The sequence below is a fragment of the Pangasianodon hypophthalmus genome, chromosome 29 (assembly GCF_027358585.1).
Source record: "Pangasianodon hypophthalmus isolate fPanHyp1 chromosome 29, fPanHyp1.pri, whole genome shotgun sequence".
NCBI classification, from domain to species: Eukaryota; Metazoa; Chordata; class Actinopteri; order Siluriformes; family Pangasiidae; genus Pangasianodon; species Pangasianodon hypophthalmus.
The window spans coordinates 14,742,991-14,761,528 of record NC_069738.1 but is presented as its reverse complement, the minus strand read 5'-3'; positions in this window follow the sequence as shown (position 1 = coordinate 14,761,528).

The following is an 18,538-nucleotide window of genomic DNA, read 5'->3' as shown; positions in this document are numbered from 1 at the left end:
CAGTCAAGGCATTCTTCTTACTGATCTTACTATTCAAATCAGCAAATAATGTATTGTAATGTAACGCATTTTATAAAATCTATTATAAATATTTGTTAAATCAGCACTAGTGAGTATACTGTGCTTAGTGTTTACAATTTATATGAATTTTCAGCTCGATTCTGCTGTACAGTGGAAAGGAAAGCCTTTGGTCGTGAGCGGAGATCTGTGACCTGCTCACCAGCGGCCGAATTAGTGCCAAGACAGCCAATGATAAAGTTCTGGCAGTGTCAGAAAAGTGTGATTAAAATGCCAGTGTGCTACAATGCTCATCTCAAATCCACCAATAGGAGGACAGCATAGAATGACAGACAGCTAGAAATATGGTGGCTGTAGCCCTATTCGGACAGGATTAAATTACACGGGATCCTGGGATCATTTCCTACTTTACAGGAACTCCTCTGTGATTTTATTTCCTTCCAGATTGGCCATGTCCTTCTTCTTTTTTTTTTTTTTTTAACTGTTTTTCACCAAACTTGCCTGATTTTTGGTTTTAGTCTGAATACACGTCTTTGATTTTCTATGCAGATGGAAAAGATGATGTTTGGCTGTTGCTACTTGCCATATTGTATTACGGAGCGCGTATCAGTGACCCTCTCTCAGATATTAAACACTTCCCGAATCAGCTTTTTGACACTTTGTGATTATGAATTGTGTTTTCAGAATGTTGCTGGAACCTTGTTTTGCCCCAAACTAAAATAAGAGCCAGCGTCTCTTCTCTACTCCAGTGACACAGGTCACGAATTGAGCGCAATCATATGACACAAATACCCAAGCTTGTAGAAAATACTAGAAACTCGCTCCTCCTCCCATGGTAATTTTTTTAGTGCTGTCCGGATGCAAGAGTTTTATCACTGAGGGAACTTGTAAAACATTTATTACAGATAAGCCAGGCTTATTTCAACAAGCATGGTTAATTTCCATCAATTTCAATGCAACGAATGAGCTAGTCTTACACCCACTGAGTTACTATAGCAGCATATGCATTTGGACAAACTGAGGGGTGTATAAAGCCAGACTCCTGTCTAATCAGAGCCCTAGGTTACAGTTGTGTCACATGTCATTGAGGATCCCATGTTATGGTTTATATACAGTTTATGTACATTTTCTATATTTTTTAATTAAATATCAGACTTACCAGCACATTGGGCATTAATCTATTATATGTTTTTATAACGTGTCTATAGCCTGTTAGGATTTCTCAGAATCATGGCTGCATTAGACTGCACACACATCACTATTAGACCATCCCTGTGTGTGCATGAATCTGACTATATTAAAAGGAAGTCAGTGCATAGCATCAATGTTCAGGTAGCCTATTAATTTACACACTTCCTGAAATATGCAGTAGTAACAAGCTGGGCTCACCATCCACTTTATTAGGAACACCTGTACATCTGTACAGTCATGCAGTTATCCAATCATGTGACAATGCATAAAATCATACAGATACAGGTCAAGAGCTCCAGTTAATGTTCACATCAAACATCAGAATGAAGAAAAAGTGTGGCATGGTGGTTGGTACCAGATGGGCTGGTTTCAGTATTTCAGAAACTGCTGATCTCCTGGGAATTTCACACACAGCATTCTCTAGAGTTGACACAGACTGGTGCAAAAAAACAAAAAAACATGCTGTGCGTCGAGGGTCTGCACTTGTGGCTGTATTTAAAGGGCTTACCTTTAAAACCAGTGCCCTTTTGCCCTTGATACCATGGTAAAATCCAACCATCTCAGCCAAGACCTAAGAAAAAAATGTGGACCTCTTCAATTCCCATTCCTCCCTAGGAGCAGTTTCTGCAACTGAAGGTACCATGTGCATCTGCACAAACAAGTATATACACACTTTAAAATTTTGGGAGCACAAAGACACGGCATCACTCAGGAAAGAGGCACAAATTAACTTCCAGGGATGAACAAACCTTGGTCCAGAACCTGGTGAAGGATTTGGAAGGATTAGATACCAAAGTATGTACATCCGCCATTAAGAGATTCCTACATCACCATGGCCTGAAAGACTGCTGTGCAAGGAAAAAGCCACTACTCTAAAACCAGCATAAAAAGCCACACTGAAGTTTGCAGGTGATCAGCAGCCTTTTGGAAGAGTGTTTTCTGGTCAGATTGTATCTTATTTTCTATTAGCCATTTTACTGTATCCTATTTTCTGAGTAATCAAGGTGTAAATCAAAGGCTTAAGAATGTAACCATTTAAGAATGTAACTGCTTTGAAGTACTCCAATTAGTGTTTAGTGAAATATGTAATCCAGAAGGGAGTGTGATATGATCTCATCCTATGTCAGAGTGTTAAACCAAGTGTGCATGATATATGTAGTGGAATTCAAATAACCTGATGTAACCTGGTTTGTGGAAAGTACTGAATCGTACCAAATATACAGAAGTTTTATGTCATATAGTGTCTTATCTTTTAATTAGTTCTTTTTTAAAAAAAAAAAAAAAAAAATAGACTGGCTGAGCTCACGCCACAATTAAAAGTAAGTCAGTTGGCCAATGAATTAATTGTGGCGAAAGGTAGGGGTATGATTTAAAAGAAAAAATGAGAAAACTCCGCCTGATGAGATCATTACTTTTAGAACTGTATAAAAGCTTGGTCCACGACCATGTAAAGCAGGTGTTCTGCAGACATCTCGGCTTTGTTAGTTGATTCAATAAAGTCTGTTGATTTTTGGCATCCTGAACCCCTTGTCTTTGGAAGGTTGAACTCACACAACATATAAGACATACACCCCTATTTTCTACACTCCTCTTCAGTGTACACGCCTCTTGCGTGACCTGCCTGTACAGACCTCCAAGTGCAGTGCCAATCGCTAAGCTCTGCCTAGACCTCTTCCGCTAGCACAGCAGCACACAAGCTCACAAGCGAAGAAATGATTAATAGCATTTATGCCTAAAAAACATCACTATAGAAATAAGAAGTGAATCAACTAAGCAAAAGTGAATCAACTAAACAAGAGCAGTTACAATCAATTACAAACATTTTCTGGAAACAAGAAGGTCCCTAGTCCAGATTGTAGAATATATGTTCGTTTGACCTCATACAGAAAATTTGTACATCCCTGTGGTATAGTAATAATAAAAGCTAAGACTCACGCAAAACTAGAAGATAAGGGAAATTGGTTTACAACCACTTTTAAGATAATAGAGTTTCATTTGGGTGATAATATTATTTGGACAACTAATAGTGCAATAAGTCCAGTGCAGCCATATAAAATAATAGTTCCAGAGATACAACACCATTATGACTGTTTAGACGGTGCATGGCATTCTAGGTGTGTATCTGGCTAAATAAGGTAACTAAGTGCAGTACAGTAGAGAGAGACTGCAGTTACGCATGATTGAGTGTGTGTGTGTGTGTGTGTGTGTGTGGCCGTGTGTGTGAGCAGTGCTAAGGAGAGTGTTGATTCTGCGTGCGAGGCTGATGGTGTAAATCTGCCAAGAAATTGGCTTTGTAGATTGTTTGGACATTCTCCCAATTGCAATCGTTGTGATCCAGATAAAGAGACTCAAGTTTTGTTGAATGGACCATGAAACCACTGAGAGTCGTATTCGATTGACATCTAAGTCTCACATATTTTATTTTTCAGTTCCACATTATTGGGATCATATTACCTTGAGGTCACAAGGGTTAATGCATTTTAGGTTAGCGTACACTTCAGCAAGGCCTACAGTGGAAGAATTTTCTCCATTCACAGGCAGGATATTGAGAAAAGTGATTAGAAGTGGTAAAAGAATTAATAATTGTCCCATAAAACTTCAGTTTAATGGGCATCAACCTGAGTATCATCAGGGTACTCTAAGCATATACCAGTACACATGTTATCAGCTATATGAGGAATGCTATTCTTTTCTCTTTAGAAGCACATTGAATTAAGAGTTAAAGAAGTGGATGGCTGAGAGATTAAATCAATTGCTTGAATGAGCACTCACTTTTGGAGGAAACCATTTTATGTAGATCTTTCAGGAAAACTATGCCCTTTGACACAGCAGAGGAAGAACTGGTATTTGGTATGGTTAACTAGAATATTGAACATAGAAGAAGTTGAAACTGAGTGGCCGTATATAAACTGGAATAACATTAGGGCACAATAGGGAGAATCTGGACAGTAGAAAACTTAGAAAGGGAGTTCTGGATGAGTTCTGCCACAGACACACTCTGCTGTATTTTGTTAGATTAAGTATTAATTATCCGGTTGAACCATATCTAAAGTTGGGAGAAGAGAGCGGTTTCGAAAGAGGGAAAGGTGTGACTGGCAAAGTCATAAGTGAAGCAAGCATTGAGATAGCTCCAGTATTGAGGTGAGTGTATTGGATGAACAAAAAAAGAACAGCTGAAGGGGACATTATAGAGAACAGAGAATTTACTACCTTGAGAGGGATAATAGTTACTATTATACCCAATTGGCGTGAATACAGGGCCTCAAGAATGCGAGGAAATTAAAAACAGTAAGTTTTGTGTAAGTTCTTTTCTTTAAAATGAATGAATCCTCAAGAAGAAAATAGGGAGCAGAGGATAGTGTGTATACTACAAGAAGCGAAGGGAATTAGAACACATTTTTGGAAAGAGAATCAATATGAGGATTTATTAGGTAGAAGGTATCCTTTGACTGAAGAGAATAAAAATTCACTGTTAAGAAGTATAACACAGTTTTGAAATCTAGAGGAAGTAAGTGAGAAGTGAGCCTTATGTAGATTGGGAAGGAATAGTGGGAAGAAACTGGAAGGCATCTATCATAGGTGACACTTTAGAAGAGCTAGCTGAGTCAAATCAGTTACATTGGGTAATGATGCCATTGCCTGTAGATATTTACCTTGACTGGGGAGAACTACAAGGCTTTGAGAGAGGCAAAGGAGTAACTGGGAGGCAGTTGAATAACCCTGAAATTGAGGTGTCAGTGGTCTTAAGAAACTTAAGAAAAGTTACTTGGCTTTCAGCAAAAAGTACTACTGAAACCCGTGAACCTAAGACTTTAAGACAAATCTTAATGACTTTTATTCCAGACTGTAATAGTGAACCGTCTCCAAGGAGTTTGGCAACAGGCAGAAACAGAATACAGGGACCTATCATAGCATCCACACCTACAGAGTTGTTAAAAGCCAGATATCCCTTACGTAAAGAAATTATAAAGAAGTTCTCAAAGAAGTGGAGAAAGAGAAAACAAGAAGAGATGTGTGAAGAGATGGAAACATTCATGAAGAACTACAAAGCCAAAGACAGACGTAAAGGGAGAGAGGAAAAGAGAGAGAAAGAACTGAAAATAATTGCATACTTTAAAGCAGAAGGAGAAAATTCTTGGAAAAGTATGAAGCAGGCCAGAAAAATGCTGAAAAAGGACAGTAAGGAGACAGAAGAAAAGATGAGAAAAACTTTCAGTGAACCACCTCCCTATGCACCTCCAAAAAAATCAGTTTCCAATAATTAAAGGAACAGTACAAGTTGAAGGGAAAAAAGGTGACTGCCTATTTTAGTATCAGAACAAACTCCTGTTAATTTGTTGGGAAGAGATGCATTGTGTAAACTTGGACTTCAAATCTGGTGTTCTCCAGAAGGAGTTTATGTAGATGTAATAGGGGTAAAAACCAAATGCTACTTTCTGAGCCAAAAGCTAATGTGTATTGGCTAGGACAGGTAAGTAGTGAAGTAAAACAAGTAATTGTTAAATGGGGAAAGTTTATTGAAGCACAGATCCCAGGTGCAAAAATGCCTAAGTCTGAGTATCACTGTACAATGTTATGTGATCCATCATGTGACCCAGAGATTGAAAAAAGGTGGTTGAAAGATACAAAGGGTCAGAAAGTTTCCTTGGTGTCTAGATGCATAATCATAGGGAAACAGGGAGCTGCTATGCAAATAGATCCTTGTGATGATTGTATTGATGATGGTTTTTTGCAAGTGGTTCCAGGTTCCTCATTCTGTTCCACATATGACTCTTTATGTGGGAAAGGGCTGGGAATCAAAAGACTTAGGCCCAATGATGGCAAAAGCAGAAAAGAGTAAATGGGATGTTACAGAACATCCTTCAGTTTTTCTTTCAACAGATAAGTCATATATTAAGATTTTGTGTACTACTCTCATGACAGGAATTCCTCAGGTAGTGGTGATTATTGAGAAAACACAGATGCCCATAAGTGAGACAGTCAACTCAGAGTCTAAGACAGCTGAATTGTTGAGAGAAATGGAAAAACAGGTACCACTTACTTTGTGGTCTCAACATGACACTGATGTAGGTCTAGTAAAATCTGCTAGCCCAATTAGAATTAGAACTAAACCAGGTGCTCAATTACTTAGAAAGCAGCAATATCCACTGCAATATCCCTGAAGCAGAGGCAAGCATTAAACAAACTATTGAGGGATTGGTCCATGCTGGAGTCCTAGTTGAGACAGTGAGTTATTGTAATACCACAATATTACCTGTTATTAAAGCTGACAAATCAAAATGGCGTTTGGTACATGATTTGCGTGCAGTTAATGAGGTGGTAGAAGATTGGCCAGTGGAAGTTCCCAACCCTCACACATTGCTAACTAATGTTCCTCCTGATGCCAAATACTTTACTGTAATTGATCTTTGTTCTGCCTTTTTTAATGTTCCTCTGGCTGAAGAAAGTAGACATTTATTTGCCTTCACATATGCTGGAAAGCAATATAAGTACACAAGACTTCCTCAAGGATTCAAACACTCACCACATGTGTTCAATCAAGTTCTTAGGGCTGACTTGGAAGATCTTACGATAGATAGCACATTGTTGCAATATGTAGATGATCTGCTGATTTGCTCCACCTCCTTGAAACAATGCCATACAGACTCCATTAAGATACTTACTAAATTAGCCCTAGGGGGACATAAGGCATCTAAAATTAAGCTACAGTACCGTCAGCCACAAGTTGAATATTTAGGGAGATTAATTGCATACAGAACTAAGGCAATTGCACCAGCCCAGCTAGAGGGTATTATTAAAGTTTGTGTTAGTTTAGTTCTGACTGGATAGAGGACTCTGCAATCAAAACTGCACCTTTGAGGGCAATCATGAACCACCAGGACATCAAAATTTGCATTCACCAATAGTGTGGAACAGTGAAGCACTGTTAGCTTTTGAATCATTGAAAAAGGAGCTTCAGGGTGCACCAGCATTAGCCACTCCAGATTATACTAAACCATTTCATCTGTATGTAGCTAACAGAGCAGATGGATATGCATCAGCAGTGCTAATGCAGGAAACATGCAGTGGTAGAAAGAAACAGCCTGATGCATACTACAGCACCAAACTGGATAGTGTAGCACAGGGATATCCTCCATGTTACCCAAAAAAAAAAAAAAAACCCAGGACATTTGTTCTAACTCAGGCTAAGTGCTTAGCCTACTCATCTCTTTTGATGTACCCAGACATCACTATAAAGCACTGCATTACAGTAAATCCAGCTGACATGGTTCCCTTAGAACATGAAGGACAGACTCATGATTGTGTAGCAAACTCACTGGCTTTTACTCGACTTCAACCAGACTGAGTCCTCACCCATTCCAGAAGCAGATGCTGAATATTTTGTGGATGGTTCATGTTTTAGAGACTATTTAGGCAATCATGCAGGGTTTTCAGTGGTGAAAAGACAGAACGAGGACTTTGTGATGGTGATTTCACAGCACTGTAAGCAACCGTGTTCTGCTCAGTTGGCTGAATTGAAAGCTCTTACTGCAGCTTGTCAGTTAGCTAAAGGTCAAGTTATATATACACTGACTCTGCTCATGCTCATGGTGTTTGTCATTTATTTGGGGCTGTCTGGAAGCAGAGAGGATTTAAGAAAAGTGATGGGATACCCATCCAACATGCTGAACAAATAGTTCAACTGATTTCAGCTATGATGTATCCAAGGCATTTAGCAATTATCAAATGTCAGGCACATAAGAAAGGGAATGATTTTGTCATCAAAGGCAACAATGCTGCAGACTTAGAAGCTAAGAAAGCTTCAGGGTGCCAGGTAGCAGTAATGGCCCCAATGGTACTCATTCAGCCTGAGCCCAATTTGGATGATATTGTTTGTATTCAAGGACAGGCAAATGTTTATGAGCACTCAGTGTGGCATCAGAGGGATGCTACTAGAGGTGTAAATGGTATATGGCACTCACATGAAGGACTTATAATTGCACCCACAGCACTTCTCACTGTGTTGATTTCAGATGCTCATGTTTTTTTGATCACTGCAGAAGGGGAGAGGTATTACGAAAAATAAAACAACAGGATTATTGGTCCCCATATCTACAGGCTATGGTAGATAATTTTTTATCTGAATGTGAAGTTCGTGCAAAAACAATTTTAGGAAGGGAAGATCAGCATCAATAGGGCATATATCAGTACCAGAAGGACCATTCAAACATTTGGTAATAGACTATGTAGACATGGTGAGAAATGTAGGGGGGAAGAGGTACTTGTTGGTAATAACAGATGGGTTTAGTAGATGAGTAGAAGCTGTACCATCAAAAGATCAGGCTGCAGGAACAGTAATAAAATTTTTGACGAGAGAAGTAATTCCCAGGTTGGGCAGATAAGTTCTGATAATGAATCAGCATTTGTTCAGAGGACAGAAAACAGTGCTACAGCAATTAAGAATAAAACAGTGTTTGGGATGTGTTTATCATCCTCAGTCTCAAGGAATTGTGGAGATGGTGAATGGTACTCTAAAGGCTAAACTTAATAAGATCTGTGCTGACACAAACCTCAATTGGGTTGATGCTTTACCTCTTGCACTGATGAGCTATCGCATGCAGACCAGCAGAATTACTAACCTTTCGCCGGATGAAATGCTTAAGGGTTGACCCATGCCAGTGCCATATTTCAGGGGTCCTTATGATGGACCACCTCTGGAGCAGTTGCAAACGGAGCTTACATGCGTCAACTAACTGCAATACATCTGTTCACAGGAACAAAGCAGAGAGCCAAGAGAAGACGCAGAGGTGCTGTGTCCAGTAGTTCCTAGAGTTAAGGTATACATAAGAGTGTTCAGACGAAAGGGGAACGAACCTAGAAGAGACGGTCCATACACAGTGGTAAGAGCAACGCCAATAGCGGTGCAAGAGGAAGGTAATACTATCTGGTATCATTTGAATCACTGTACAAGAGTACCTAGACTTAGACCCAGGAGACAAGAAGACGTTCAAACTGTTGAAGAAGAGGGAGATTTAGTGGCAGACTCCCCAGAGAGCAGTCATAGACAAGTAGAAGATGAAGGAGAGAGAGAACCAGAAGCTGGCCTTAGTCATGCAGGGGACAGTGAACCAGGTCCTGCCAAGGCAGAACCTGAAGGAGAAGGTGAGCCAGCCGTTGCATCTGATGTTCCACCTGAAATTGATGAGCCTGTTGTACCCACTGAGGGGGAAGGAGATGAGCCATTGCCAGCTCCAGCTGAACAGGAAAGTGCAGTTGAGCCTGGTGATCTTGATGAGTTTCTCGCTACACTTGCCGCAGACCTCAGGCCCATCCACTAGTCAGCAAGCAGCATTCTCCACAATTGATTTCTCAGCACTTGACTGGCCCTCAGGCCTTGACTGGCTCCCAGATGAGTGAGGACAGTAAAAGACTGGTCAACCCTATGTATCAAAAGACTGTGCATGAGATGTAGAATGACACTGTAGAAGAGATGATGAAGGATGCGTTGTCAAAGACAGCACGAGATAATAAGTGGTATAAGTGGGCAGAATATACTGCCGGTAGTTTGAATAAGGGTAATTGTTTGGTATGTTCACCTTCTCCATTGAGCAGGGTTGTAGTGGTACCGACTTCATTTGACTACTGACACTGTGCAGAATACAATAGGCAGTATTGTGAGAAGAATTGGCGTAATAAAACAGATTACTTGTACTGCCCAGCTGAATATTTAATGTATTTAGGCAACCCGCTCTGTGCAGGGAAACGCTTAAGAATGATGTTACCTAAAAATCGGAAGGGAATCTCGGCTTCTTGGCTTTGTTGGTTGATTGAATAAAGTCTATTGATTTTTGGCATCCTGAACCCCTTGTCTTTGGAAGTCTTTTTCTTATTCTGAATTGAAGAGTTTTTGCCACGACAGGGCCAAAATGAAAAGGGAAATGCAAATCATTACTGCGCCACCTGCTGGTCATTTACTTCTCATTTCCCACTTTGCCTTTTCATTTTCAAGTTCCCCCAATATACTAAATAGCCATGGGCGTGACTAAGGCTAGGTCACGCCCATTCAAGTTTCTACTCTGAATGCCAAGGTAAACAGTGTGGAGGAAGGAAGTGTAGCATACAGCAGCGTGCAAGAGATGGCTAGGGAGTTCATGGATTTAGCAGATTGCCCAGATGTGCATGTGCATTATTTATAGTTCTAGATTGCATTAATGCATATTGGAAACATTGTCTATTAAATATTGTATTACATTGATAAAGGAGATTCTTCAGTATAATAAAGTTGGTGTTTGATACTGTCTGATATTGACAATTGTGTGATGGAGAAAGTTTAATAATGAGCAAACACTTAATTATAGGCAATATCTCTGGTCCACTGGGTCAAATATTTAAAAATTATAATGCTCAGCTATTTAGAATTAATTCTAGAATTACATCATAAAACTTTCCTCGATACCATATTACAGGCTCTACTATTTAATCTTCTATAGTTTATAGCTGTAATTTGCACAATATATTTTGTGACAAAAGTTTCAAATAAAATATTAAAATCCACAAGCAAAATATTAATTATCAAAATATAAAAATAATATTTTTGTCAGTTTTTTAATGCAGCTACAATACAGTTTCCTTGCTCCGGGTGTGTGTTCATGGTGTGTGTGTGTGTGTGTGTGTGTGTGTTCACTACTGTGTGTGTGCACTTGGATGGGTTAAATGCAGAGCACAAATTCCGAGAATGGGTCACCATACTTGGCCACAAGTCACTTCACTTCACTTCATTATTTGAGTGGAGCACTATTTCACCTCCCACTCCACAATCAGTTGACCAACAGCGATTTAAGGTGAATGCCTTAAAGGTGAACTCACCAATGTACAACTCAGCCAACACTACTGCTTTTTATAGTGATATGAATGGTATTAGCAGGAAAAAAAGGAAATGAATTTTCTTCAAATGCACATACAGTCAGGTCCATAAATATTTGGACACTGACAAAATTATTGTTATTTTAGCTGTCTACTGCAGTATATTGGAGTTGAAATTAAATAATGACCTCAAAGTGCACTTTGCACTTTAATTTAAGGGTATTTACATCCACATTCAGTGAACGGTGTAGGAATTACATCACTTTTTATACGTGGCCTTTTTAAGGAACCAAAAATAATCAGAGGAACTAGCATAATTTTAAATTAAATTGTCATTTTTGGTACTTGGTTGCAAATCCTTTGTAAATGACTGCCTAAAGTCTGGAACCAACAGACATCACCAGATGCAGGGTTTCTTCCCAGGTGATGATCTGCCAGGCCTTTACTGCAGCTGTCTTCACTTCCTGCTTCTTCTTGGGGCATTTAGTCTTCAGTTTTACTTTCAGCAAGTGAAATGCAGCTCAGTTGGATTCAGGTGATTGACTTGGCTATTGCAGAACATTCCAGTTCTTTTCCTTGAAAAATTCTTGAGGTGCTTTCTGAGTATGCTTCATGCCATTGTCTGTCTGTATTGTTTTTCCCACACCATTCAACCTATTTGGATGTAAATACCTGCAAATTAAAGCTGAAAGTCTGCAAAGTCTTTGAGCTCATATTCATTATTTAATTTCAACTGCATTATACTGTGGTAGACAGTGAAAATAATAACTTTTTTAATGTTTAAATATTTATGGACGTGACTGTATGTGTTAAAAATCTAGGGCAGCACATACGTATATAATTGGATTTGCAACATATTGGTGCATATAAAGGGATTTAATCTCTAGGTAAATTCAAAATTGGACTGAATTACTGTCTTCTGAATTAAGTGAAAACTGCAATTTCACACTGAAATTGGTGTGTAATGAGTGGTTAAGGCTGCCATAAATATTTCTGAGATACTTGGCACATTTTGTAAATATTTGTTTGCATTAGCTTCCATTTTTAATGCAGATGGATTTTTTTCCCTTTGTAAATGGCATAAACGGGTGCTCAGTGAGTGATTAAATCTGCCCAACATTAAACACTTGCTTGACAATATATGCCTTCAAAAATCTGAATTTGGCAAGTTGTCATGAAGACATCCCATCAATAAAGGTTCCAGACTCATTATTTGATGCAGTCAGAGGAGTGCATGATTCTGCACCCTGCACCCTTTACATGGTGTGTAGTTTGGAGGGCCTTCTTCTCAACTGAAGATGTAAGGATATGAAAGAAAGTAGTTAGCAATTGCATTTACATAGTCATTTGGTACTTCCTTTCATAAAAAGCAGTAGGCTCCACTCCTAGTATACAGCTTATCATTTGTGGGTTAAAAGTCTTGCTCAAAGCCACAGCAGTGGGTCTCTGGCAGTATTGGGATTTGAACTTTGATTTGATCTTACAATTACAACTCTAGTCTTCAGCGGCCACGGCCTTCATTTACTTTTAATTTTGAATTCTTTTACTTTTGCTTATTTTCTGTTATTTATGCCAGTGGCAACCACATCTACCCAGGTTTAAACAGTGATCTCTGCAGGTAACAGACATAAACATTTATGTCATATAGAGTCATATAAACACTGTACATGTATTTTATATATTTATATATTTTCTATAAAGCTGCTTACAAATAATGTAAAACTGAAGACTGTAACAAATATTACTCTATTCTGAGCGAACACTTGGTGGTCAGTTTTACTACTTGTGAGGAATACAGCATTTGTTTTCATTTGCTTTGTGTTAAACGTTTACAAAAATGGAATTAAATGTAGGAAGAAAGTTCATTCTTTCATTCATTCATCCTCAGTAATTTATTTTTCGTTCTGTCGCTTTGTGATGTGTTAAGAATGGTCCTTACACATATATGAAATTGTGAAAGTTGAGCAGCAGTCTAAGCGGAACATTTCTTTCTTGAAAAGCAAACACATCAACTATCTCCATGGTTACAGAAGAGTGTACCAAGTGAGCAGAAAGCATCTCATCCGAAAGATGACATTTCAATGTCATTAGACTGTTTGATTTGATGTTATGTATGTAATTGCATGTCTGTGTATGTTATTCGGTCCAATTTATGTGAGGACTACTTCACCTGTCTCAAACAAATGCACAATCAAATCAATTAACTCATTCCCTGCAGTAGTAAAAACCTTATGAGTCAGTGGGTCAGGCAGATCAAGTAGGATGGGGGAGAGACAGATTCGATTGAGCATAATTGCACTCCTATGGTTACTCCTGTTATTTGTGGACAGGAATAACAGTGCTTTGCTCTCACCATGATGTAGTGTTTGACAGTTGATTCAGAGGCTGTTAGATTGGCACAAAGCGGTGCTCATTGAGTGAATAAATCTGCCCAGCATTAAACACTTGCTTGACAGTACGTCTTCAAAAAAGCAGTTTTGCAAATTGTCACGAAGGCATCCCAGCAATAAACGTTCCAGGAATTAAGTGTACATATTTAGTACCATTTTAGTACCAAATGTACAAATGTACCAGACTCATTGTACATAACTTGTATTTCTATCTTCTCCATTGGTCTTTGGAGTGTATTTTAATGCATACTCAGTTAACTTCATTATTTAACATGATACACATACTGTAAGTGAAAATTAGCATTCTGCTAAAACTAAATTTGTATAGCCATTTGAAGGGGCGTGATCTTATGAGAGTCTTTATAATCGACACTCATTGCGATGCATCTCTGTATATGACTTAACATGTCAAAAATAAGTTACATTGATCAGAAATGAAGCTCTCGTATTTTAATCAGTGTCAGTGTCAACTTGCCACCACATTTGTTTTAGATCATTTTTTCCATATATATATGAAAGACAAATGAACGAATCCCATTCCCTTTATAGTAAATCAATTTCAAAAGGAAAATAGAAAATTCCATTTGAGTCAATTATAATGATCTACAGTTGAGCCTAAAGGTTTACGTATACATAGGCAAAAGATATTCGAATTCGGTTTTTTACAACTCCACAGATTTCATGTTACCATACTTATTCCCATGTTAAGCCAATTACTTTATTTCCAAAAGAGGCCATTTCAAAATAATAGCTAACAGCTTTTAGGTTTTATTTACTATATCAGATTTTTAGTGTATTAAAATTTTACATACATTTTGTTAGCAGCATTGCCTTTTAATTGTTTGAACTTGAATCAAACACTTGGGCCTTCCACAAGCATCACACAATACTTTGCTGGAATTTTCTGTGGAGTTCAGGCTTTGTGATGGCTACTCGAATACTTTCACTTGCTGTCTTTCGTCCTGCTGGAAGACCCAGTCATGACTATGTTTTAACTTTCTGCTTAATGTCTTGAGGATTTCCTTCAGTATTTCTAGATAATCCTCCTTCTTCATGATGTCATTTAATTTCTGAAGTGCACCAGTCAATATGATGCTGCCACCCCATGCTACACAGTTGGGTGTTCTTTGGATAAAAAGCATCACCCTTTTTTCCTCCAAACACAGCACCGATGATTATGGCTAAACAGTCCAATTACAGATGAAATTTCAGCACTGGGTCCAATACACTTTAAGATATTTGAGTGTCACACATCCTACGTATGACAACTTGAGGAGCGACATATTTGATTGCCATAACTAGAAATCTATATAAATGGGATTAATTTTAAGAGGCAGGGCAAGCCTACTTCTTTCATGGATTCCATCAATGTGAGAAGAGTTCCAGTAAAATTATGTGTTATTATAGGGAGTTTTTAAAATGTATATCATGAAAATGTGATTAGAACAAGTTTCTGATATATCTCTTACATGGCCTTCATTTAACTAACACACACACATTTAAGGCCAGTTTTAATGAAGACACTTAGATGGTATGTTAGTTTGGCAGTAAAGTAATCAAACAAGCCTTATTCTTTTCCAATTCTTATTTTGGCAAAGAAACATGACACAATAATGCCTCTATCAAAATTTAAAGGTAAAGGTATATACAGAGCAGTTTATATTACCTTCACAGAATTGACTTGATTTTACGATTATGAAATGAAAGCATCACTATTATTATCACCACCATTCTAAGAAATTTCACCCCACCGCCTCGTGAGTTTTGAATATGATGGACTTGGTACACAGTCATTTTCTTTTTGTATTGTAAGAGTAAATGGTATTTTTATACACTGATTGGTTTGAAAGACTAAGGGTATTGCTGTAAGGTTGCTTGTTTGCTTCTCTGTTGAAAGTGAAATTGCCTGTCACTTTCTCACTTTACAATCCCTTGAAAAAAAAAGTCTAAATAAAACAAAGTGTGTCAAATGAAAAACTTTTGTTAAGAACTTAGCCCAATGCTGTGAAGGTTGTTCATTCTCTTTTGAGAACTTATATTGATTTGCACTGAATGAGACGATGATGGGGAGGGATGATGAAGCATGCCATGCTGGTGGTTTTGTTTATTCAACGTGAACAAATGGAGCAAGTTGCACCAAAAAGCAAGTTGATAAATGTCTCCCTGATTAGAATCAAACATTATATCTCTGTATTGCACTTCAGACATTTCCAGCATAACCTACTAAATATTCCCCTCTCCCAAACACAGCACAGATAGCAATGTGGATGCACATTCATGACTCACAGTGAACGTAGTCATATGACAGTTGAAAGCACACACATTCGACTGGAAAATCGCACAGACACTAACCTGAGCTCAGGACTGAAGCCAGGAGCTGTGAGCCGAGACATTTGGTGGGGACTGTTCCATTACACATTCCTAGTCAGGGAATATTTGAATCATGACAGTGCTAGTTAGATGGCTAACCTGATAAGATATCTGAGAAAACCTTAACTCATAGAGTGTAATTATAAAACTACTATAAAGACACAGTGTGCAATGGGAACAAATGGGGGTATGTACTATAGGGGACCTTTTCACTGATGGGGCTTTGGCATCTTTTAATCAGCTGCAACAGAAATTTAAATTCCCCAAGAGTCATTTTTTTTAGATTTCTACAGATTAGGAATTATATACGTGCTCACACACCTTCATTGGATAATATATCACCCTCAATTATTGATAAGTGTCTTGATCGGTATAAAGGAAGTAAAAAGGCTTTATATATTTATATATATTCTATAATTTATGATTTGCTACAATCCTTTACTTCTCCCTCTACAAGTTTTCTTAAGGAAGAATGGGAGAAAGAACTAGGAGTGGAAATTTCTGAGGAAATGTGGCAGACGAGTTTAATGGATATTAATGAACATTCTATCAATTCTAGACATTGCCTTACTCAGTTTAAAGTCATTCACAGACTACATTATTCAAAAAAGAAGCTACATAGAATTTTCCAAAATGTTTCACCTCTTTGTGACAAATGTAAATCAGTAGAAGCTGATTTGTCCCATAGTTTTATTTTCTGCTCCAAGATACAGAGTTATTGGAAAGGAATTTTTGACGTGCTTTCAGAGATTTTTAAGGTGCAACTGCAGCCAGATCCGGCACTTTTCATTCTGGGATTTTCTGAACGTATGCATTCATTATCAGGAGCACAACACAAACTGCTTGCATACAGTTTAACTATAGCCAAGAAGTTACTACTGTTGTTCTGGAAGAAAAAGGAGGCTCCTACATCTAAGCTATGGCTTGGAAAGATGATTTCTACTGTACATTTGGAACGAATTAGGGACTGTTTGAAGGGCAAATTTGAGCAGTTTGACAAAATCTGGCCCCCTTTTCTACCTTGATGGAAACCCTACAGACTGATGCATCATTTGTTAATGTAATGTCTTAATATTTTTTTCATCATACTTTACAATTTAATGTAAACAGCTCTTGTAAGGGATGGTTTGTGATGTGGGCTCTTTGTTTGTTTCTTTGTTTGTCTTTTTTTTCCCTCTCTCTCTCTCTTTTCTAATTTTGATTGTATTCTTTGTACATGTAATAGAGACAAAATATGTAAGATTGCAAATCTATCTTCAAAATCTTTGTCTTTCAATAAAACTTATTTGACAAAAAAAAAAAAAAAAAAAAAAAAAATACACTGTGTGCTTGTCTTAATTTCTCCAATAAACATGGAGAGCCAATAAAAAAAAACCTTTCCTCTATACACATTACATTATTCTTGTTTTGTCCCTACACTAACAAGTTTAAAGTACAAAGCGACTTAAGTTTGAGTGAATTTATGTATATTAAGTGAATCTCAGGCTTTTTATCCACAGTCTCCTCTGTGTCAGGAGTTACTGGTCATCTTTAATAAAATTTCCCTGTTTGGTATTTGGTTTCATGACTACATGACATCTGTGTCCCATCCGTGAACTAGATTCGAGGTATCTTTGCTCAGAGTAACACAGCAATTTTTTATTCAGTGTAGTCTACAGTAAATAAAATCTCCAGGGCAATTCTGACTTGGTAATTGCCAGTCCAGAAAAATTCACTTTTTGGTATTTGCATTAAGAGTGTGTTTGGGTTTATTCTGGGTTTGTTCTGCTCTGTAATTCAGTGGGTTTCAGAGGAATTTGGTTAGATCTGAACAAGTTCAGAACAGCTCAGGGAAATTTTATTTAAGATGACCAGTAACTCCTGACACAGAGGAGACTGAGCTTCACTTAATATACATAAATTCACTCAAACCTAAGTAGCTTTGTGCTTTAAACTTGTTAGTGTAGGGCCAAAACAAGAGTAATGTAATGTGTGTAGAGTAAAGTCTTTTTTTAATGACTCTCCATGCTTATCTTAACTGCATATAAAGAGCTCACTGACTCACTGATAGCAGTTATACATCAATAAAAACAAATTCCCAAACCCATGACACCACCTTCATCATGCTTCGCAGAAGAGGTATTATGCTTTGGAGTTCTGAGTATTTTTATTTATTTTTTTGAACTTTGGTTCTTTTAGCACGGGCATATTATTCTCATAAATTACAGATTATTTTATATACTTTTGGAAATTGTAAGTTACCACTGCTGTTCTCGTAGGTAAATATGGGTCTATTTTTTTAAATGTTGTATGACATATGCAATAAAGCTTTCTATATGCAATTAAGATTTTTTTTATAACTGAAATTATTTTTATAGAATTGAGTGTGATGTTCTATGGTGTTTAAGATGGTTTACTATTTCTAAACTGACCTGTGTTCTTGCGTCTTTCAAAACTCAAAGAAAAACTTCTTTTGTGCGCTGTTGCATCTCTTCCCTTGTGAAACCTGCTTTTAGCATAATTCTGATCAGTAAAAGTCAACACTTGCGCATTTTGAATTCATCTGCTGGAAAAAAGCTGCCGTGGCGAAACAAAATGAATATAATTTGTATCTATATATTTATATCTATGTATGCTACACAGGATTCGCGACTTGATGGTTTTAAACAATGCTTTTTCTTCCATTCACCATGTTAATGTCTCCAAGAGGAAACCGGAGCTGCGGCGAAGCTTATTCTTTACAATAC